Genomic DNA, 25267 nt, shown 5'->3' with positions numbered 1-25267 from the left:
GTGTTGTTTCTCTATGATTTTAAGGTGCTGAATCCATTTCTGCCGTATAACAAGTTGTAAACATCACTGTTTTGGCATAAACAATAAAAACAAAATGGCTGCCAAAAAAAAACTTTTTTTATGCATTTATTGCAGTTTGCAGTTTAAACATTAAACATTAGAACTAAACGGTGCATTCTCAGAATATTTAAACACATAAACAATGAAAAAAACAACATAAACATGAAAGGGACAGTTTTTAATGTTTAAATGGCTGCTGGAACTCTGAAATTTCAACAAAATCAAGCAACAATACTGTGATCACAGATATTCTAAAAGTTTTTTGTTCATACAAGTATCTTTGAACTTTCTGCATTTGCAAGATGCAATGCATGTATTAGGCTTGCAGCCGCATCGGGCTGTCTTGCACCCAGTGGTGCAGGCACAGGTGATTAACTCCTCACAGGCATCTGGAACTGGGGGTAGTGACATTAGTTGAGGAATAAGGGAATTCCCCTCTGTCTTCCATCCCATGATTTCAGGGGGTGGCAGAACTGGCTGCTACAAGTGGGCCTGCCGCCAGACCAAAGCCTGGTAATGAGAGCGTTGAATGTGGAAGTAGAGAGCATCTCTGATTGGGGGCAGTCTTTCTATTGTCATACCCTTGACAAACATGCTTGCTCGAACTTCATTGATTATTATCAGCATCCTTTACACCATAGAGTTTGCAGAAAAACTGTTCTGCATTCTGAATGGTGTGGTCACTCAGTTTGCGACCTTCGCCAAGCCCCGTTAGTAGATGTGAATACTCTATGAAAACTTCCCAGCATGTCTTCTTTGAATGTCCTGCAATGTATGAAGTTGAGTCACTCCCAGTGAGAGCATGGAAACCCAGAAAGAAGCTCGAGGACCTGTGGCTCCATCTGCAATTTTTCCACTACAGCATGTACTGGGACGTACTTTCTCTCCTTTGCTGTACCTGTCTTCATCCAGATCTTTTGGCATGGCATCATGTGGAAGTGGGCAATCAGCAGTACCAAGATGTCGGTGTCTCTTGCAGAAACAACAATTTTTGATGCTTTGCTTCTGATGCAGTGAAGGATAATTCTTGTGTCTGCTTCTTCATGTTTAGCTTCCAAGCTGTCAGTGTTAAGGATTGTATTAGATGCTTCAACCCTCTCTTCATCGCTGAAGCCACCTGCAGCAACTATAATCTTGGTGTCACAATCAGCTGTTGTGATAGAAAGCGAGCAAGGTCTGCCTTGTTGTCCTCGTGAGCGATAAAGTTCTCCCATTTTGTGGGAAGAGGTAAATCTCTGCCCTCAACTGGTCTTCTGATTGCCACCAAGCCTCTTCCACGCCTTTTACGTGTTACACTCTTGATTGAGTGTGTGTGGTAGCGATCAAACAGAACATCAATTCGCTGGAACTGTGCTCCACTTCGGAGAATAGTTTCCACAAAGATGTCTGCCAGGTCTCCAAAAGTCTTTGCGTCTTGTGGCTTCCCAATAGCAATGACCAAAGCTTGACCATCAACTATAAGCATTGATTCGTCTTGTAGGCCTGTGGCACCAAGGTGGTTGGGACATGGGATGTCAGCAGTCAAGACCTTAGCAAGTATTGCCTTTGAACCTGAACGAATCTGCCCATTAACTTCTGCCAAGGACAGAGGTACAACGAATAGTTCATGCATCATAATGCTTTTGAGGTTGACTGGGCGTCCTGCCTCATATGCAGCAATGAGACGCTGTAAAATGTTTCTGTCTGCCTTGACAGTTTTTGCCTTCCCAGTGATTGGGTCTGACTGTTGAACTTCAAACAGGGAAGCAAAAGTCAAATACTTGTTCTTTTTCAGTTTGTCCCTGAAAGTGACTTTTCTCCCCTCAGCTGGCAACAGCCTCTCCTCTACAAATGTATCCAGCTGACTTTGCCCCTTCTGTGTAGCTGTCAACAGATCATCTTCAATATCCTGGGAGACAAAGTCTTTGTTTGCAATGTTTTGCAGTGTCTGGGGCAGGTTAGCCGAAAAGAGACCAAATCTCTCCAATACTGCAAGCAAAGCATCTTCATCTATTGAGTCCCGTTTCATTCTGCCTTTTGTGGTTTCATTGTGGATGTAGTCATCATCTGTATCCAGACCAAAGGCAACTTTTGTGTCATGGGCAAGATGGGATCGGAAGTTGAAAGACAAAGCCCATCTGCCAAGAGCTGAAGATGTCTTTGTGATACCAACAATTCCTCCTCCCTTTTTTCCAATACAGCCTAGCCACTCCTGACTATGATCGGGATCCACTTGGTTGAAGCGATGTAACGAGCGCTTGACTACAAAGTTTCCAGCCTCAAACTCCTCCTTCACAGGCTGTGGAAGTTGGTGCATCTCGTTCAGGTAGATGGTCCCCCACCGAGCATAGTTGATGTGGTTATACCGCATGAAATAGGGCAACATTTGCTGGAATGCACAAAGGTGCAAGTCCCAGATTCCATCCCTTTGTGCGCGAATGACAAATAGAAGAATGTGAACCATCTTCATGTAGCCTCACCAAAACATGAAGTTTGGGTTGTTGTTGGCTTTAATGTAGGCCTCTGTGACTGCTTGAAATTCTTCAGAAGCAAGCAATGTCACAATATCTTCTACAGGGCTGTTCTTTGTCTTATCCAGTAGTTCATTAAGGTCACGATTCCTGTCTTCCAGAAAGCTAAGCAGTTGAGGCAACAGAATCCTCCACATGGCCTGCAGAGTGATTTTGTGGGCTCTAATTCCTTTGTTGTAAGACTTCCCTGCCATAACTTGCTCTGCAGTTTTGGGGCCTAGTAGGTTGCCTTCAACCCATGCTTCCAACAATCCAGATGATTGGACGTGCTTGCCGATGACTTCCATGAATTTTAGGGCAATGTGCAGGCCACCTAATCTGACAACAAGACAATCCAGATACTCATCATTTGCCCACTTCAACTCCATCAATTTACAGAACAATGCTTCATCCACTGTGATAACAACATGATGCTGCCCTAGTTTTCTGGCCAAATGTTTACATCTCAGCACAACAGTATTTAGTGTATCTAGGTCATGAGCAGGTGCCTGGATAATGGGTATGTAACCAATGCTTGTCATTTCAGGTGACCTTTCACTGTGATTTTGGTTAAAGGTTGTCCAGCCTTGCTTCATGTCTCCTTCCTCCTGACGCTTGAAAAATAACGCCATGTCTATGGCAGTTGCTTTTGCAATTGATCCATTCTCATCTGATTTTTTTGAACCACTCCTTCTTAGTATTTTCTGTTGATTTTGGACAGGTTTTACCTTCTATAACTCCAGCTGGAAAAAGCATCTCCATCACCTCAGGGACCTGAAGGCTTTCCGTTTTTGATGGTCTCAAATCCTTCATCATCATGTCACCTTCCGGACCACGTTGCCATGCTGCAATCTGTGTAGCATGGAAGGTGTTCTTGCCATCAAGAGTTGAATCATTTATGTCAATGTTGTCACATGTAAAATGTGTGAATCTGCCAGGCAAAAAGTTAAGTGGTGTCACTGCTCCTGTCACTGAATCCATGGTTTGCATGTTTTTTTCTGCCATAGCAGTATCAACCTGCAACGGACTGTGATAGCTGATAGTGTGCCCTGCATTGTGAAACAGTTTCACCAGTTCCTTTGATCGTGTGGCTTGGTGCAAGGTACAAGCTAGTCCCACATGCTTGGGTGTCCAGTGTTTTCCACCGGTTACATTGTAGACAAGATCTTGGGACACACTTAGAACTCTTGTCTGAGTGTCAGCTTCCTCTCTGTCCAAGGTGATGTCTTCATCATCTGGGCTTCCTTCCAACAGGTTGTGGCCACCAAACATCAAACGGACAAACATGAAAACGCTTTCAGGAACACAGGCTATCATTTCATCTTGATTGACAACAAATCCAGTGTACTTTGGGTGCGCAAGTATGTCTGCTCTTAATTTCAATGCAACATGTACCATTTCCAGGAATCCCTCATCAGGAGACTGGTATATAGGAATTGCACAAGACTCTTCTTCCTCTGACATGAGATTTGAAAATGGCACATGTCCAAATTTTCTGGGAACAAGTAAGACATATTGGTTAGGTACAGTTATGAAGTCATATGAGTCCTGTGCATATAATTGAAGTTTTTCTTTAAATTTAGCTCTCCTGCTTCTAAATGAAGCTGGTACTTCAACCATGGCCTTTTCTGGTAATTCACAGTATCTGTTCCGCACTTCAGAAAGTTGAAGGACATGTCCTTTTTTTGCAGATTGTCTGATCTCATTGACAAGCCATTCCATTGCTAGATCAGTTTTTTCTGAAATTTCTTTGGTCTTTGATGCATTTCGCATAAACTTCTTTAAGCAGTTTGCATGGTATATTCCTTCCGCTGCAATGAGGTCACTAATACCAGCTAGACGCACATGGGCCTCCTGGTCATACTTGGACAAATCCAGGATCTGATCACTCATCTTAAATGTACTCACAGATGACAGTGTATCTTTCACTTTTGTGTCTTGGCAGAAGATGCAAAGATCCCATTTGACAGATGTCATTGAGCTTCGCAGCATTGTCGCTGATGTACTAGGTTCACCACTTTGTGGTCTGGAAATCTGCTTTTTCCTTTGTAATCTTTCAATGAGAGTCTTGCTTGTGAATAATGAGAAACATGACTTGTGCCACAACAGCGGATTAACATCATGTAAAGATATTTCCTTGATTCGATCGATTGCAGGCTTGCTGTCTATATCGCACCGTTTCTCTCTTGTTTGGGAAGCACATTTTAACGTCTCAAAGCCCTTTTCTCCAGCCTTTACTAGCCTTTCCCGTTTGCTTTCTTGACAGATGAGACATTCTTCTAAATTTGGGGACTGGTGAATCTGCTTTAGACTGCAAACAGCTTCCATGATCAGGCGAATCAGAGATGCAAACTGGAAGAAATGATGTGTCTTATTTATAATGCTAAAGAGACTTCACTGACATATCCAAATGCTGTTGTCCCTGTTTTGGTGGTGCTGCATTAAATTTGTTACAAAAAGGGCTAGACATTTGATCCCTGCATAATGCTCATGGCACTATTTAACTTGAAGTACAACCAAAAACACAGCAGTGGTCAATTGAGATTTTGTTATTTTGCTTCCTTAACTTGTATTCCTTCAGATCAGTGCAAAAAAAAAAAAAAAACCACAACAATACAAAGCACTACTGTTAATTTCACTACACTTTGTCTATTCAAGTCTGTGGATTTAAATTCCGATATGAAAGTTTAGATTATGCGAATTAGCTCATATTTAAATAGATAATGCATAATTTGCATATGTAAACGTAACATTTCAGAAAACTTGTAATACAAAAAATGTTTGTCTCTATGTAAGTGAAAAACTGGAAAAGTTTTATGGTGATATCTATAACTTAAAATTTTTACCCTATCCACCTGTAGTGTTTCAGCTGTGAATATTGCACCTATTGTTTCGATAACAATAATAAGAAAATGGGATCCTTATGTCAATGTTATACGGTGGATCCTTATTCAGGAGACATTGAACTTTCTAAAAATGTGGTATAACAACTTTTCCTCACAAATGCCTACAGGGTTACACAATCTTGAAGATTCGGACCTGACTATTTTGCACGTTCTTGGTAGGTTTAGGGATAGGGTTAGGGGATATAAAATATCATTAACCTGATATAAAATCAATGGAAGTCCATGCAATGTCCTCACTTATATAGTGAAACAAACGTGTGTGTATGTGTGTCCTGGTATTCCCTACTTTGTGGGGAAATGTCTCCACACAGATAATATTATTAGTAGTAAATGAATATGAAAACACCTTTGAGCCTGTCAACATTATGCAAACATGAAATCTCAAACGCACAGTAGGCTAGTACTTGCTACTATAGTTGCTGACTTTTGCGCCTGCGTCTCTCGTCGCGTAAGAAACGGCATTCTAAAACAGTGAGCTTAAGTTAAAAGAAGTTCAACGTGCATCTCATTACCTTGTGTTATTTCCCATTTCTCTGCCACGGACGCATTGATTCATTGTGAACTGCTGTTTAGGACTAGCGATGTGTTGCCTTTCTGCACGCGTCCGTCACAGGACAGCGGGAATCTCCTCACATGACTTCACGCACAGTAGCGCAATATACAGACACTCCCTCAACCGCCACAGTCAGATTTTCCACCACAGTAAAGAGAGCTTATTAATAACGAAAACGAATATTTATTTTTGCTAATTATTATTTTATTTCAGTTCGTTTTTAGTAAGAGTAGTTAGTTTCGTTTAGTTTTAGTTTTTTATTTATTCAGATTTTTACATTTATTTCAGTTTACGAACATGTTTTTTGACCAATAGTTTTAGTCTTAGTTTCAGTTTTCGTTTACGAAAATAACCTTGGATAGTATATGAGTTCTTTTCACAGAAAAGCTCTGTTTGGGGGATTTGCAAGCATGCAAGCTCTCTCGCGCGCGGATGATCTGAAAACACCAATAAACAAGTAGGCTGCATTTTAGCAATCTCCATTTGAGGTGTTTTGCTTGTTGTCATTCAGTCGGTCTGTGTTTTGTAAGGACTCACGAGTAGGGCTGGGTTTCGATTCAAATTTCAAGAATCGATTCGATTCTGATTTTTAAGATCTTGAATCGATTATCATTGTTTAATTCGATCCGATCCGATCTTCGAGATTTAGATAAGTGTTTTTGAAGAGAACATTTTTTTCCAGCTGTTACCTGAATTACAGGACTGTAGTTATGCAACATATTGATACTATTATTATAGACATTCAACTGCAAATTAATGGAGTATTGATGGTTGTAAAGAACAATCCCCCTTCCAGGCTCCTCTAGTCAGCGAACTGTGGAGCTGTGCTGTCGCGCGCAGTCATGACAACGCAGCCATTACAACTTCCTGGACAGTAAGGCCGTTTAGTCCGCTGAAAACGCTAGGCGCTCAGCTGAAAACTCCTCGCTGTGAGCGCTTGAGAGCGTTTTGCCAGGCAGTGTTTTTTCTCCTCAGTTGAGACTTGCTTGTTGTTATGATACGGAAAATCCACGGAGGTCTTTCTAATTTCACAGGTAGTTTGTTCCTGTATTGATTCTAGGGCTGTGTATTGCCAAGAATCTGGCGATACAATACGTATCACGATACAGGGGTTACGATACGATATATTGCAATATATTGCGATATTGTAAGAGAGGCAATATATTGCGATATTTCTTTTTTGTGTGTTTTTGTTTTTTATAATTTAAAAGAATAAAGAACACAACCATAAGCCTAAAACACGAGACAAAGTATTTTATTTAATTAACAGTATCTTTGTAATCATTTGATTACAGTATCATTTATAACACTAATCATATGCAATGTGCAATCTAAATTAAGGAAAATGTAAAGTGACTGCAGGATTCTTTATGTGTATATGTTTTAAAGGTTCACAGTATAGCAGTGGCTATTTAACAACAGAAAGTGCAGTCCATTTCGTTGGTGCAGGATTTCGGTTGGCAGAGAGCGTTATGCTCGCTGCTTATATGCCCCCTGGGCGCCTCGCGTTTTTGAAGGAGCGCTGCGAGCGCATGAAGTTGAAAAAAAGTCAACTCTGAGCGGAAAAGCGTGCAACATCATCACGCACGCTTATGTACTGTTGTCCAATCGAATGAATGAAGCGGCGGGCCTTCCGTTGTGTTGACCGTTACATTGATTTGACTGACAGTACAGGTGATTCGGGGGTTGCCTAGAAACATTAAAGCGCACTGCTCATTTTTGAATGAGAAAACGCCGACCAAAAAAGGGAGTGCAGTGCGCCTCGCGTTTTCGAACCTGAAAAACGCGTTCTGTGTAATTGGACCCTAAAGCTGTTTTCTATAAAGCAGTCTATTGTATAAAGTGCTGTTTCAAGTAACGTTACTGAGCTGCAGAGCTGGTGCATCCATATCCACATCGCTATTATCTTTCGTTCTCCTGCCACTGCTGTCAGTTTTGGTGTGTGTTTATTTTGTTACTGAGAGGAAAACGTGCAGGACATTCTATCGAAACGCTTCTCAGCAGCGCGGGTGACGTCAGGATGTTAAGCGAGCTCTCTGTTTCAATGTGTTTCCCGAGTATTAGATTATAACTCGGCCTATTTTGCAAACAAAATGATTCTTGTCGATTTCCTTAGTGGCTTCTTTATAGCTGAAGCCAACATGAGTCCACACTTCAGCTCTGTATACTGCAAGAGCGGAATAATTCTATCGTCTTGAGAGCTGGGTTTGCTAATGTAAACACTAGCACTTTCACCTTGCGCTTCTCCGGCTCCGCGTCAGTTATACGTTCTGATATAACACTGCCATCTAGCGGTTGGGTGTTATATAGTCTGTGGTTTAAACCGAACACAAAGCCACGAATCTTGGATGTAAATAAATAAATATATAAATATCGATACAGCATTTTTGAGAATCGATACAATATCGCCAAACATAATATCGCGATATTCACGTGTATCGATATTTTCTTACACCCCTAATTGATTCTATATAAAATTGCAGATATAATGTAAAGTATTTGCTCTGGCATTTGTTTTAAATCATTTTGTTCCGTTATTATTGCTGCTTGTCATCTGATGACGACACGCAGAATGTGGCAGTTGGTCTGTGTTGTATTTGTCCCGCCCCCTCCTCCACTGTAATTGGACGGCTGGGTGAAAAGTGACAGTGATGAGCGCTGCGTTTTACTCAAAGTTGAGCATTCTTCAACTCTCGGCGACCAGTAAAAAACGCTCAGCGTGTGAGCGTGAAATACTCGCTCAGCGCCTCGGAGCACTCCAGGCGTTCTAAAAACGCGGCGCTCTCATTGAAAACAATTGAAAACGCCAGCCAGTATTCTCTGTCCACGGCGTTTCTGGAGTTTTCAAAGCTGCCATGTTCGTTGTGTTAAAGGGATCCCCTGGTGTTGAGACTTGTATGGCTTAATATGACATAAATGATGTCTCTTACTGAATTATGTAGTAGAAAACCCATGAAAGATCTACATTATTTAAAAAATCGATTTTATATTTGGACCATGGGCGGCGCCATTTTGTTTGTGTTCTAGGTTGATGACGTAGATTGGTTGAACTCCTCAATCAGCTGGCGTTACCCGTAGCTATTTTTACCACAACGCAACTCGAAAATTGTTTCAGAGTTAAACAAAACCAATGAATTGCTTTGTAATTGTACTTAAAACACACTCAAACATACATGTGCAAACAAACTCACCTACACAAACAGATCGGCGGCCGGGAAAACACACCTGACAGACTGCGCTGTCTCAATCGAGATGTTGGGCTGCTCAGTCTCCATGACAGGGGCTGAATCCGAAATCGACCCCCTATACCTTGAAATAGGGCATTATTTGAAGGGACGGCCATTTGTAGTGTTGTCCGACACCATAGGGACATGTTCGAGTGCAGTTATTCAGTCTCACGTTCACCGCAATAACGAGTGTACAGCCGATTTACACACAACAGCTGTCCGACTTCACGCACTCGATCGTCTTCATTCACTCCTTCAAGTTGTATTAGTGAACAAAAGTAGCGAAAGTAATTTGTGTCTTAAAAGTGAAAGTTTAAAGATTGAGGTTAATTCACTGAGCGTGCTCCAACTTTAATGCACAAACCAATCCCATGCATCATCACCAAAACATCCTGCCTCTCTTCCTCACGTTAACTTATCCCATCATCCTACCTAGATATTTCCCTCAGCTGGATACATAGGCATTACAGTTAATCTACTGCATATCAACAGTCTATCTATGATATCAACACAGGGAATAGTGATGTATGCGCGCACGCAGTGCGTGTGTGTTCGCGCCGATCTGTTCGCGCCTCATATGTGTGTGTGTGTGTGTGTGTGTGTGTGTGTGTGTGTGTGTGTGTTCGCGCCGATCTGTTGGGGTGTGTGTGAGTCTGTGTGAGCGAGAGAGTTTGTGTCCACATGTTTGGGTGCGTGAAGTCGGACAGCTGTTGTAAATCGGCTGTACACTGCAACGTGAGACTGAATGACTGCACTTGAACATGTCCACTATGATGTCGGACAACACTACAAATGGCCGTCCCTTCAAATAATGCCCTATTTCAGGGTATAGGGGGTCGATTTCGGATTCAGCCCCTGTCATGGAGACTGAGCAGGCCAACATCTCGATTGAGACAACGCAGTCTGTCAGGTGTGTTTTCCCGGCTGCCGATCTGTTTGTGTAGGTGAGTTTGTTTACACATGTATGTTTGAGTGTGTTTTAAGTACAATTACAAAGCAATTCATTGGTTTTGTTTAACTCTGAAACAATTTTCGAGTTGCGTTGTGGTAAAAATAGCTACGGGTAACGCCAGCTGATTGAGGAGTTCAACCAATCTACGTCATCAACCTAGAACGCAAACAAAATGGCGCCGCCCATGGTCCAAATATAAAATCGATTTTTTAAATAACGTAGATCTTTCATGGGTTTTCTACTACATAATTCAGTAAGAGACATCAGTTATGTTATATTAAGCCATACAAGTCTCAACACCAGGGGATCCCTTTAATGTCCTTCCACCTTGCGCGCAAGAGTGAATTCAATGATGCGGCAAATTAAAATTCAATGTAGGCCTATTATTAAATCGATCCTCTGAGTTACGGATCGATCTTTAGAAATTAATATGAAAATCGATTCAGAATTGGTGAATCGATTTTTTTTCAACACAGCCCTACTCACGAGCCGCTTCGCTGAACAACTGAACTGCTGTGAGCGGCTGAAGTAAGCCAATCAGAGCAGAGCTCAACATTAATATTCATGACTCTTCCAAATAAGGCAAAAACAGAGCATTACATCCTAGGGACAATTTTATAGGGTTGTAAATGGACCTGTAAAACTGTATCTGGACAATTTCTGCCCTTAAATAAGCCACATACCCTCTATGTAGATATCAGAGAACAATTTAACATATTGTTTCAACTCATTCTAGGGTACCTTTAAAGTTAGTGATAGGTAACTAACTGTTCTCATGCCATGTAACGGTGTTCAGTTAAATAAAAAACACAAACGATGGTCTACATTTCATTGCATCTCTCTATATTAAGATGGTTACATGTAAATTAATTTAACCTAACCCTGTGGTACATGAACAGTGTTGATCCTGGATTTTATCATCTGCGATCGTAATGAGGCTTCTCCTCAAATTCTTCTTTATCGTTTAGTTTATTTTTGTAAACATTTTTGATATTTCTGTGAGTTTAAATATGTTTAAGGTCTACATTATCTGTCTTACTATGGTTGAGGGACTTACTATGATGGGTATTATAGTTTATAGTTTACGGGTAGTGAAAGGGAGAGCTTGCACATAGTTTAACAGAGTTGTTTTGCAGATACAGATTTATTGTTACCAGTTATAAACTGCACCCACAAAAAGGCACATGGTCTGTATATGTTTGTTTATTGTTGGTTGTATGAGTGTTTTTGTGTAATTTGCGGTGTATGTTAATGATAATGCAACGGAGAAGGAGAGAGTTTCTGAATGAGACGTAAAGCGCACGCTTTGTTTGTTCATCTGATTTTCAGGTGATTTTTTTTAAAAGTGAAAAACGTGTGAACGATTTAATAAACTTCATAAACCACCAGAAAAGTTTGGTCATCATTCAGACGGTGTATACACTACATTTTGTGTCCAAAACATCTTGGGATGAGGTTTACACACTGACAGCTGTCATTGTAAGACATAGCAAATTAATTTGTTTGTCCGACTTAGCAACAGTATCTAGGGGGGCGGGGCTTACCGATAGGTCAATTGGATAGCGCTACAACCATCCATAGCAACGTGATGTGGAGCTAGTTGATAGATTAAACTTTCGCTGTATCCGTTCGGCAAAACTCTGAACACATATTCCTTTTTTAAGAATGATTTTAGTGCTGTTCTTTATTCTTTTCTCAAAGAAAAGCTTAACTCCAAGTCTTCTCTTCTGTCATTATGTTAAACCCGCCCACCTACTCTATACACGATGTGATTGGCCTGACGAGTTTGTTTTTTACAGCTCAGAAGTGTATTGAGAGTTGCTAGACTACACTCGCGGCAGATTAGATTTGCTACCGCTAGTGTGCGTCTAGATTTCCAGACCTGCCAACATGTACGCATTTTCCGTACTCGGCACGCATTTTGACCCTTAAGTACGCTTTTACGATTCGCTGCTCTCTATGTACGTATTTTGTTGCATTTCGCATTTTGCCGGTTTCAGCGCAATGACGTTGATTCTGCCGCTGAGCCACAGTATGTAAAGCTTCTGGCCAAATCAGAGTGCTTCATTTTAACCCTCCGTCCACCCATCTGCCCTTCCTAGCCAAATGATTCGTGCCCGCGCCACGCGTGTCCTCAGTGCCTCAAGCCAGGCCGGCCGGATAACTGCAGGGTTGCATGCCACGGTTGAACCGTCTCATTGAGATGCTCGGTTGGCAGTTACAGCCGTGGATCTGCCGATGAAGTGATGGAAAATTATATTTTAATTATGTTCGATTTTCGATAATGCGATTTATCACGATAATGAATATGCACGATATTGTTATCGTGGGCACTTTAAAATATCGTAAATAATAATTTATAAACAATTAATAATTTTTTTATAATGCACTCAAGAATACTTTGCCCATCAACCGTATAAATGCTCAACACCGCTATTCTGCGTCAAAGGGACACGCGCTCAGCAGGTGTAAATGAGAAGCACATGAACGAGTGAAGGAGACTGAATGAAGCGCGCGTTCAATGACAGCAGAGGGCGCTGATGAACTGCAGAATGCAGCGCTTACCCTGGAAACCCGCAAACAAAAGAAAACGCCTGTAGTTTTTAAAACAGCCATTCGTTTTTGTAATCTAAATGTTGTTCATCACAGCATCAAATACTTAATACTTAAAGACTTAATAGGCTATTTATTTTCAAACTTAAACATTTTTATGTTTTAATCTGGACTACAACATGCCTAATAATTAGAACTGTTCTGATTATTTGTTATTGTTCACTAAAACTTTGAGACATATGACTTCATTAGTTAACATGTTAATTCATTATTACCAAACTAACAATGAAAAATACTTATAAAGAATTAATTATTCTAAGTAATGTTAATTTCTTAGTTACTGTTTAATAACATTGAAATCAAAAGCAAAATAACTTTTTTTAATGAACCTAAGATAAAACTAACAATGATCAGTATTTCTTAACTAACATTACCAAAAACATTATACTTTCTGTACCAAATGTAGCTATTGCTCAATCTTAGTTAATGCATTAAATAATGAGACCTTATTGTAATTTGTTAGCCTACCTGTTGTTCTTTATAGCCTAATTCTTTTGCACTTTAATCTGTTTGAAAATTGTACTTTTACAGCTCTGAAAAAAATCAAGAGACCACTTGGTCTCTTAATTTTTTTTTCCAGAGCTGTATATATTTTTGGTGCATTATTGTATTTAAACATTGTTATTTTTGTTATTACAAAAATAGTTCTTAAAGCTGTTATGCTATGGCAACACTTTTTTTGCAACTTATTTCAATATCGTGATATCGTACATCGTGATAAAACTTCAGCAATTAATCACAACATGAAAAATTGATATCGGCACATGCCTAGTTATGATATTACCCTAGTTATATTTTAAAACAGCCAGTCATTGTAACCTATTACTCGGGGAAAAGGAATTTAAAACATAGATAAATTATGGAGTTATATGAGAAATGACATCGGGCAATGTCAGCACGAGATGGTTAGAAGAACCGTTGTGGGGTGGATTTGTAGGGAATTTCAGTGAATGAATACGAGTCAGCGTTTCTTTAATATTGAGGCTCTAGTTCGTTTCTTGTATGATTGTTAGGCCTGCTGGTATAAAATAATTTGCACTGACGTCTGCCTGAAAAAGACGTGCTCTCTTCCCATGCAGTCAACATTAACGGTTTGATTTCTTCAGGCTCGTCTTAGTCGTCACCCTGACATGACAGCACGTATAATGTCAATTACTTATTTTATTCAAGCTTTCTTTCTTTTTGCAATAGACATTAATTGGCTGTTGGCTAAATAACAGCATGTTGAAATGGTGTACCAAATATTTTTTTGATTACAATGAAAATTGAATGGTCAGGTTTGCCGACGTGCGTTTTATTTAGGCTATTTATTTTTGTCCTTGTGCGCCGATCAGAGATGTAGTCCACTGCTGATATATTCTGGGGATATAAAATAGCTCATGCTTTGTTATGGTAGGCAGGTTTTTCGCATTCATCTTTATTTCCTGTGCAGGTACAGGCTCTTTTATTGTATATGACAGTGTAAACAGCTCAATAAGTCTTATTTAAAGATTTACTGTAGGCCCTGTTCAAATGCATTAGGCTACGATTGCAAGAAGGATCTACTGTCAAAAAATGTGAGCTGTTTTTAAACGCATGTAATATCAGTTTTTTTATTAATGTTTTTACATTTAAATATCAAATTAGATTTACTACAATATTTATATAATATCAAAAATTTGTCAAATTGAAAGAAAATCTTCTTTTCTCAGTTTTATTTATAGTGAAAATATGAAATGTACCATAGTTTAGTGGAAGATTATTGCCATCTACTGGAAAACAAACACTTTTGCTAGTGCTAGTGAATAGTTTGTGCATGAATTCTAGATGTTATTATGTCTTGCTATTTGTGTTTAGGCTGTCTTTGGTTCTATTCACAATCATCAGCCTTTTTTTTTTAACCCTCTGGGGTACTTCGGGTCAAAAACGTCCCGAAGCGCTTAAAAAAAATTGTTACAAATAGTAGCTTCATCGGAATGGTCCGAAACTTGGTGACTTTATTGGTACTTGGTCGTAATTTTTTTGTCGCACTCAGGACCTTCAGGTCAGAAATGACCCCCATAGGAAATGAATGGAAAAATAGCAAAAATATGAAAATACAGAGTTTTTTTGTGCATACAATCTACAAAGTCAGGATGCAGAAAAAAATACTCAACAGTGAAGTGTTGAATATCTAAAACATCAAGAGTGCAAAACAGACAAAAAAACTCTCACACACACACTTATACACACAAAAACACACGCACACACAAATGAATGTCATTCCAAAAGCTAATTTTGGGAAATGTGTGAAATAAAAGTAATTGTTCATCAATGTAAGAAATAAAGTGCACAGCAATGAAAGCATGAGACTGTAATCCATCAAGGTTGCAAAATAGACACACTCTCTCTCACACACAAACACACAGGGAAATATGAGTCTGGTGAAACTGTAACAGAGAAATGTGAAAAAATGGGAAATCAATGTATCAAATAAAGAAGAGACACTGGATTCAAAATGAAAAAAGCCACGCACTATATCTCTCTCTTAAACACACACACACACACACACACACACACACACACACACACACACACACACACACACACACACACACACACACACACACACAGAGAGAGAAAGATCAAAGGATGGAATTCTTTCCTAGTAACCTCCAGGCCTATTGCAGCACCTGTTTATGAAAACAAAAGCCAACCAAACAAGCAAAAAATGTGACAAAAATAGTCTTTGAGAATCTGTTGTTATATATTAAAATCAACAACCTGAATGTGCAAATATGTGCAAAAATCACTAGAATTCACAAGCCTTTCTACAGAGAGCTGTAAACCCACTAGTGGTAAAAATGTGCTATTGCATGGTAAAATGCTCAATGTGTCCACCGGATGGCACCAATCTTATTAAAAAAATTGCTTTCATGCGGCTTAGGCTTGACTCTAAAATGAAATACAGCTTAAATAATAATAATAAAAATAACTATATATATATATAAAATGGGTCATAATTATTGCATACATATTAATTATAAATCATAACATTATCTCAAAACACCAAAAAAATCTAAGAGAGAATATTTTTGAACTAAAATATATTTAATTGATTTTACAAAAAATGTTTTTTATCTGAATCCCCAGAGGGTGGGGAACTTCAGGTCAAAAATGACCCGAATCATTTTATAATTATATTTTAAAAAAAATCATAGCTTCATCGGAATGGTCCGAAACTTGGTGACTTTATTGGTACTTGGTATATGAACACCCAAAATAACTGGGGACAGGATTTGAAAATTCTAAGTGGTCGTAAAAAAATTGTCACACTCAGGACCTTCGGGTCAAAAATGACCCCTATAGGAAATGAATGGGAAATTGACAAAAATATGAAAATACAGAGAAGGGTTGAATCTCTAAAACATCAAGAGTGCAAAACAGACAAAAACAAAAAACAAAAACACCACACACACACACACACAGGTTCTGTAAATCCACTCTAGTGGTAAAATGTGCTATTGCATGATAAAAATGCTCAATGTGTCCACCAGATGGCACCAATACAATTGAAAAAATTCTTTTCCTGAGGCCTAGGCTTGACTCTAAAATGAAATACAGCTTTAATATATATTTTTTAAGTCTATTGTATTCAGTGGGAAAAAATGGGTCATAATAATTGCATAAATATTAATTATAAATAATACAATTATTTCAAAAAAAAAAAAAAAAAAAATGTCTTCAAGGTTGGCAGGTTTGGATTTCTAGGCTAGGCAGTGACAGCACCAGGAGATTTTCCAGCCTTCTAAAAGGACCAAATCTGAGGTGTGGCCATATTTTGGCTTTTACAAAGGTCCTGAGGGAAAATTTTTCGAAGATGCTCTGGTCACCTTGTCTGCAGCAGAACATCCAGAAGAAAGTTGCTGTAATCGGGGGAAACACTTCAAATCTGCTAAGATTTCACGCAATGACGGTGGATAAATGGCTATCCCCCTGTCACTAAAAGTAACAACTTTATTAATTATGCAGAACTTTAAGGCTCTATATAATGTCAATATTACAGTTGACCCTCACAGTTGTCATGAAGGTCAAAATTAGCCATATAGGCCAACACCAAAATTTGTACCACGCTGTAAACATGCTTTTTTTGCTGTTAAGTTGGGAATTTTAACATGGGGCAATAAGATTCTGCTCAATTCTGGTGCCTGGAGAGATCACAGCAGGTTGCCGCTTGTTTTAGACACAGCTAGTGACATTTAAGGAATTATAATCAGGGCTTGACATTAACACACGCCGTTTGTTTGGGGTATTTTGGCTGTGGCATGTAACACAGTTCCTCACACTCACCTACTCCCAGTGAGGAAAATAAGTATTTGAACTCCCTGCTATTTTGCAAGTTCTCCCACTTAGAAATCATGGAGGGGTCTGAAATTGTCATCGTTGGTGCATGTCCACTGTGACATAATCAAAAAAAAAAAAAAAAAATCCAGAAATCACAATGTATGATTTTTTAAAAAACTATTTATTTGTATGATACAGGTGCAAATAAGTATTTGAACACTTGAGAAAATCAGTGTTAATATTTGGTACAGTAGCCTTGTAGCCTTGCCTTTGAGGTCAAATGTTTCCTGTAGTTTTTCACCAGGTTTGCACACACTGCAGGAGGGTTTTTGGCCCACTCCTTCACACAGATGGCCTCTGGCTGAGAAACACGGAGTTTGAGCTCCCTCCAAAGATTCTCTATTGGGTTTAGGTCTGCAGACTGGCTAGGCCACGCCAGAACCTCGATATGCTTCTTACAGAGCCACTCCTTGGTTATCCTGGCTGTGTGCTTCGGGTCATTGTCAAGTTGGAAAACCCAGCCTCGACCCATCTTCAATCCTCTTACTGAGGGAAGGAGGTTGTTCCTCTCCTTACTACAGTGCATTTACCTGTCCCATGTGCAGAAAAACACCCCCAAAGCATGATGCCACCACCCCCATGCTTCACAGTAGGGATGGTGTTCTTGGGATGGTACTCATCATTCTTCTTCCTCAAAACACGTTTAGTGAAATTATGACCAAAAAGTTCTATATCTGACCACATGACTTTCTCCAATGACTCCTCTGGATCATCCGAATGGCCGTTGGCAAACTTAAGACAGGCCTGGAAATGTGCTGGTTTAAGCAGGGGAACCTTCCGTACCATGCATGATTTCAAACCATGACGTCTCTGTGTCTATTACCAACAGTAACCTTGGAAACGCTGCCAGCTCTTTTCAGGTCATTGACCAGCTCCCCCCGTGTAGTTCTGGGCTGAATTCTCTCCCTTCTTAGGATCATTGAGATCCCACGAGGTGAGATCTTGCATGGAGCACCAGTCCGAGGAAGATTGACAGTCGTGTTTAGCTTCTTCCATTTTCTAATGATTGCTCAAACAGTGGACCTTTTTTCACCAAGCTGCTTGGCAATTTCCCTGTAGCCCTTTCCAGCCTTGTGGAGGTGTACAATTCTGTCTCTAGTGTCTTTGGACAGCTTTGGTCTTGGCCATGTTAGTAGTTGGATTCTTACTGATTGTATGGGATGGACAGGTGTCTTTATGCAGCTAACAACCTCAAACAGGTCCATCTAATTTAGGACAATATATGTAGTGGAAGTGGACATTTTAAAGGCAGACTAACAGGTCTTTGATGGTCAGAATTCTAGCTGATAGACAGGTGTTCAAATACTTATTTGCATCTGTATCATACAAATAAATAGTTAAAAAATCATATATTGTGATTTCTTGTTTTTTTTTTTTTAAGATTATGTCTCTCACAGTGGACATGCACCTACGATGAAAATTACAATTACGATGACAATTTCAGACCCCTCCTATGATTTCCAAGTGGGAGAACTTGCAAAATAGCAGGGTGTTCAAATACTTATTTTCATCACTGTATTATAGGCTTTTCAAAAGCCATCTGTTATGACTGCGTTGCGCATTATAACCTATCACACGTGTTTCTATTGAGTTTATGAATGCAATGTCTAATAATCAGATGCGTTCAGATTAGCCGGAGTTTTGTTCAGAGCGCGCTCTCACTCACTGAAATCTGCACTCAAATCAGAGATGAATGTGCAATGTACGCAGGAGATTCATTCAAAACAAACACCGCAGAACCATAGCGCATCTGATATGACTGGCATAAAGTTGGCTTGATGTTCGAGATTCGCAAATTTAGGGACCGTCTCTAAAGTTACATGCAAGATTGGCATGCACGTTTGTATAAAACTGACTGTAAAGTGTTCATCTAGGTGTTGGATATAATGCACACCTTTTGGATTATTGATTGTTAATAAAATAAACTGTCTAATCATATGAAAATATGGATATGATTTATTTTACTGAGATAGTGTTTGTGCTCATACAAAAATATGCTTGATTTAAATGTTAGGATGTTAAATGTTTAAATGTTAAACTGATAGGACACTGATGAGAATATTGCTTGAACATATTTATAGAGAGAATATTAGAGATTTACACAAAATTATAATTTCTCCCACAGTAGATAATGTTGTTTAAAAAAGTGCATAGAGCTGCTTGATTTTTGTTGTTTGTTGATTTTTTAAATATATAACTTGTTTTCAGTGTGTGCATATGTTCTTTTTGAACACTTTCTCATTTGAACAGAGTTTAGTTCCTAAATAGGAAAAGGATCGACTGCCTGCAGTTGATTTTGATATTGTAGGTATTATTAACTGGCCAGAATTGTGAGACCGCAATAGACGTAATGGGGTATAATGTTTTAAGAGCTTGCTTAAGTATTGGGGAGGTAAACCATTTAGCAATTTGTAAGTAATAAGTAAGATTTTAAAATGTATGCCAAGTTTAACAGGGAGCCAGTGTTGTTGACAGAACTGGGCTAACATGATCATACTTCCTGGTTCTAATAAGAACTCAAGCTGCTGCATTTTTAAACAGCTACAGTTTATTTATTAAGCAAGCAGGACCACCACCCAGTAGAGCATTACATTAATCTAGCCTTGAGCTCATGAACGCATGGACTAAATGTTCAGTATTTTGCATTGAAAGCATGTGCCGTAATTCAGATATATTTTTAAGATGGTAGAATGCAATTTTACAGATGCTAGAAACCTGGTTTTCAAATTAAAGATTGGTATCAAAGAGCACACCCAGGTTCCTCACTTATGACGAGGGCTTGACAAACATCAAGTGTTATAGAGTATTCTAGGTTAATACTTGTGGATTTTTTTTTTGTCCAGTTATAATTATTATTATTTTTTTCTGAATTAAGTTCCAGGAAATTACTATTCATTACATTTTTATTGGAGGTCGACCGATAGGTAGGTTGGACCTCACTTGCCGATAACCGATTAATTGACTGATAGTTTTTAAAAAGATACTAGATTAAAAACAGTCTCACGTGTTAATGTAAACAATCAGTGATAGTTTTTCATTTGGCCTCTAGAGGCCGCTCTCGCGCTATATATTGCCAATATATCCTTCTCGGAGCTCTCGTAGGCTACTGTGTAAATAGGGCCGGGCGATATGGAGCAAAAAAAAAAAATCTCGATATATTTTGCTGTATCTCGATATACGATATATATCTCGATATCTTTACAGGAAAAATAACCTCCTAAAAACAGCAAAAACAAATATGCAAAATATCATAGTCTTTTTTTATTATTATTGAAGTGCAAAGAGGTAGTCAGTTCATGTAGGAACAAAGCGCTTTTGACAAATGTCCAAAAAAAAAAACTCCCTTTTTTACAGTTAAAGTAAACAGTAAGCATTTTGCAGAAAGATGGGGGCATGACTGAGATATAAATAAAAATATTTTTTCATAACACCACTTCCTGTTAAATTTGTAACAAAATTCAAACAGTAGGCTAGATGTCACGCTCTTTACTATAGCGTGACTGAGCACCTTATCATGCGGATCATGTAGGCTACACATGAGGCGAGCTTCCCTTCTTTTCCTGTTACAGAACGAAATATGAACATCAGAAGGTAGGCTGTATATGATACAGTACACCTTACAGAAGGGCACTGTGTCTCAGGACACCTGGGATGTCGCGTTTTCCCCTCTTGGTTAAAACATGAATGGACCTATTCATCATAGTCCCGTGACAAAGCTGACAAAATAATAATAATGATATTGCAATAATTTTTTTAATGTTTTCAAAGAATATGCGATCATTTTGACATTTTAACCGAAAACCATGCGATCAGTTAGACACAAATCATAAACTGACATGATTGCGAGTGCGTCTCGCACAAATAGTGAAACTTGCGATTTGAACTATGATGAACATTAATATTGCTTTATGAATTTTAGCAAGCAGTTGTGTTAGAAGGACGATCGTGGTCTCTAAACTAAGTCTTAAACAACGCACACGCTTGTCAACATGATAATCCAAACCTGGTTGCGGACGCCGCCGTGTTCAATAAAAAAAAAACACGTGAGGGGAGGGGGAACAAAAGCAAGGAGGCGGGAGGCGCGGGAGCCAGGTCGAGCACAGCACAGAGAAGGCAAACAAGCAAAGTGGCGAAATCAGAATTAAATATAAACAATATATCGATATATACAATATGTCAAAATCCATATCAAGTTTGGATTTTAAATGGATTTTAAATTTTAAATATCGAGATTTCGCCTACCCCTACTGTGTAATGACAGCAGCCTTCTCAGCCGCTCCCGCATACGGACGCAAACCGGAAAAACTGTATTGATCTGTATTGAATCTGTATTGATTTTTGCCGATAACCGATTGTTCCACCAATCAGCTATCAGTGCTGATTAATCAGCAAATCCGATTAATCGGTCGACCTCTAATACCAACTGTGACGTAATCGCTGGGGAGCATTAATATGTACATTTGTATACGGCAGCGCATGCGTCACGCGAGGATGGCGAACACGGCAGATCATGGAAAAAATGTTATTTTCTCCAGGCTGTGCAGGGGACGTGGGGACTTTTCATAGCCTTCCCACTGAACAAAACTGTCAACAGGCAAGTTTTACCGGATACCGCAACAATTTTAATAAAAGTTGTTCGTTTGTTTAGGCCATTTCACCAGGGACCGTTTTTTCTAACCTGGACAATAGCAGGCTTTACTCAGCGTCTGATACTGGAGAAGCGGCAATTCAAACTATATCCCCGCGAGCAGTAAGTAGTGTTTTTATCCACTTATTGACTGTCTAAACAATTTCTGATTAAACTGGAAGTTTCTTAGTGAGAAAATATTAATGAAAATATCCCCTGTGTTGTCTAGATCCAATGCAAGATGCTAGTACAGTAACAATAGGAAACTCCAAGTAGTATACATCAGTATGACAAATATCAAAGTTAATATTAATTCCTCCCAGTGTTGTCATACAAGTCTACAATATACAATATACAATAACTATGTTAACGTTAGCTCCGGATTTCAGCCTCCTGTATCCGGAATCTTGTTCTTTTGGTCATGATCCACAGCTCATGACCATAGGTGAAAATAGGAACGTAGATTGACCAGTAAATCGAGAGCTTCGCCTTACAGCTCAGCTCTTTCTTCACCATGACAGATCGGTACATCACCCGCATTACTGCAGATGTGGCACCGATCCATCTGTCAATCTCTCGTTCCATCCTTCCCTCACTTCCCTGAAAACGACCCCAAGATACTTGAACTCCTCCACTTGAGGCAGGAACTCTACACCAACCTGAAGTGGGCAAGCCACCCTTTTCCGACTGAGAAGCATGGCCTCAGACTTGGAGGTGCTGATTCTCATCCCAGCCGCTTCACACTCTGCTGCAAACTGTCCCAGCGCCATCATCTGCAAAGACCAGTGACCAAATCATGTGGTCCCCAAACCGGACACCTTTGGCTCTGTCTAGAAATTCTGTCCATAAAAATTATAAACAGAACCGGTGACAAAGGGCAGCCCTGCCGGAGACCAACTTGCACCGGGAACAAGTTTGACTTCCTGCCGGCAATGCGGACCAAGCTACTGATTCGGTTGTAAAGGGACCGAACTAGGGGTGTCCATGGTTAACCGATTGACCGATTAATCGTTAAAAATTGCGTAACCGAGTGAAACATTTTGCTCGGTTAAGTGGCGTCAATGACGTGCTTTGAATTTAGTTGTAATATATTTTTGCACCCCTAGAGACCGCCAGAGCGCTCCCAGACATTTGTAATATCCACAAGAAGAAGTCATGACCCGCTTTCTAAGCGGGCAAAGAAAGTGTGGGAGCACTTTAAAAATGAGAGTGACGGGGCAAAATGCAAGTATCGCAAGTCGCTCCGGTGTATAGGTCGCATCAGTCAAAAAATGCGTCATGAAGAGGAAAATAACATAAGTCGCACTGGACTATAAGTCGCATTAGGGCAGAAGCAGAGCGGGAGCCACGCGCGCTGTGCATAACGGATCAGAAGAAAGAAAGTTTGAAGTGAGAAACTTGTGAATGACTAGAGAAAAGCAGAGGTTACTTTAACTGTAATGAAGAAAACAAAAAAGCTTATCGCGGACTGAAAGCAAGATGGGCAGAGCTGAAGGGACGAGTCCACAGATGTTTGAACTCTGCCGAGAGAGGCTCAGCCGCGCGAGTCAAACGCTCGCTGTGTGAATCATTCTCGGCTGCATATTTTACTACATGCCCTAATCATGCAGGCGCCCTCGCGGCCGCTTGCGTTGCTCGTGAACCGGAGCGCGCATCTCATCCTAATTTAACGAAACTCAGCGTACGCCTCACAGACATTAAATATATCTTAAGAAAGCTTGAAATGTCTTTTAACAATTTAAAACAAAAAGAAATAGGCTACTCTCTGTTTATGTAATCCATGATGTGCATTTCTCTCTATAGGCGCGTTCACTACGGAGATGGCGGTCGTCAAATTAAAGGGTAACTAAACCCTAGAACAACTTTTTTTAGTTAATGATCTGCAAGAATGGAGCTTTATTATTATTGTTCATTGAGTCGAGTAAATGTTTTGACAGTTGGGTTTAAAGTGTTTAAATTCTATAATATATGGTATAAAAACGTCTTAGTGCTGCCCTCTTAAGGTTGAACGGTGGCTACTGCAGTTGAATTTTCCTATTGGACGTTATGGTACTTCGTTACGTAGGTTTGTACTTCCAACGGCTCACTATCCACGCCCCTGGCACGAGCTCACCACGCCCTGAGAAATGTTTTCCGTGATCACATGATGAGAACGGCTTCAGTCCAGTATGAGCGCTCATGTTAAATGAAGTAGAAACATTATGAATGAAACTTTCTCTTCACTTGCTTTCAACATCCTAATTAAGAAAATACAGATATATAATGCAGTTATAAGGAGTTTTGCCACCTGTCATGTCTACAGATAATTTTCATACCTCAGACGCTTTCAGACAAACCCTGACACGCAAATGGTTGCCGTGGTAACGAACAACAAATTCGTAACGTGCTAGACTGCGGGCGTATGTAGTCTAACTTTTATTTAATGCATGAGGAATATTTAATATGAGGAAATCTGTTGTAATAGGCTATTAGGTTTGAACTTATTGGTCCTGTGATTTTTTTTTTAGTGGCATTCAGTATAAGGATATGGCTGTTCAGTGTTCATAGATTAGTTAGTGATCTCATTCTCTCTTGCGCTGCTGCTTCGCTAGCATGAATGAATGAATGAATGAAAGCATCGTATGCATCGGGAGTTAAAGCAGTTTGAGCCAACAAACTCTGTGTCTACAGACATTTCACCCTCCTCCACTTCAGGTGAAGGTGGTGGAGAGAAGTCCTCTACTTTAGATGACCGCTCTGTTGCAAAACTACTGTCCTCACTCCAGTCACTATCAATCTTTGCGAGTCTGACAACTGTCAAACAAGTTGTCACTACGGGTCTCAGGTGCACGCCCCCCGCTCAGCGCCGCCCTCGTCTCGTCCCCTCTCTCTCCGCTGGGCTCTGCCCACTTTTGCAGCATTTTTCAAATATTGCCAGAGGGCGGAGTTAGGCTGTGAACAGGGGTTTAGTTACCCTTTAATAAGCTAAAAATAACCCTGACGCACACTTTGGTTAACCGAGTATTAACCGCTAAGGGCCTCGGTTAACGGTTAATGAAAAACTTGAAAACGTGCAGCCCTAGACCGAACAGCCCTAAGCAGGGGGCCCTGGACCCCATACTCCCAAAGCACCCTCCACAGGGTGCCACAGGAACACAGTCGAATGCCTTTTCCAAATCCACTAAACACATGTGGACTGGTTGGACTGGAATTCCCATGAACCCTCCAGCACCTGGGAAGGATATATAGCCGGTCCAGTGTTCCACGACCGGGACGAAAACCACACTCTTACTCCTGAATCCGAGGTTCCACTATTGGCTGAATTCTCCTCTACAGTACCCTGGCATAGACTTTCCCGGGAGGATGAGAAGTGTGATTCCCCTGTAGTTGGAACACACACTCCTGTCCCCCTTCTTGAAAAGAGGGACCACCACCCCGGTCTGCCAGTCCATAGGTACTGTCCCCAACTGCCACGTGTTGCTGCAGAGGCGTGTCAGCC

General features: G+C 40.0%; 1 protein-coding gene across 2 annotated transcripts in view; it reads left to right on the top strand.

Annotated features, from left to right (window-relative positions):
- The window catches only part of LOC137075087 (activin receptor type-1-like), a 117781-nt gene that overhangs the window by 4637 nt on the left and 87877 nt on the right, over positions 1–25267 (top strand). The window contains exon 2 of one of the 2 annotated variants that reach the window (XM_067443281.1): positions 21811–21912. The exons of the other annotated variant lie outside the window; for it this stretch is intronic. The gene's annotated coding sequence lies outside the window, so the exon portion shown is untranslated. The remainder of the gene's footprint in view (positions 1–21810; positions 21913–25267) is intronic. 2 annotated transcript variants of the gene reach the window in all.

This window comes from Pseudorasbora parva, chromosome 5 (assembly GCF_024679245.1).
Source record: "Pseudorasbora parva isolate DD20220531a chromosome 5, ASM2467924v1, whole genome shotgun sequence".
NCBI lineage: Eukaryota > Metazoa > Chordata > Actinopteri > Cypriniformes > Gobionidae > Pseudorasbora > Pseudorasbora parva.
This window is presented reverse-complemented; position numbering and strand designations above follow the sequence as displayed.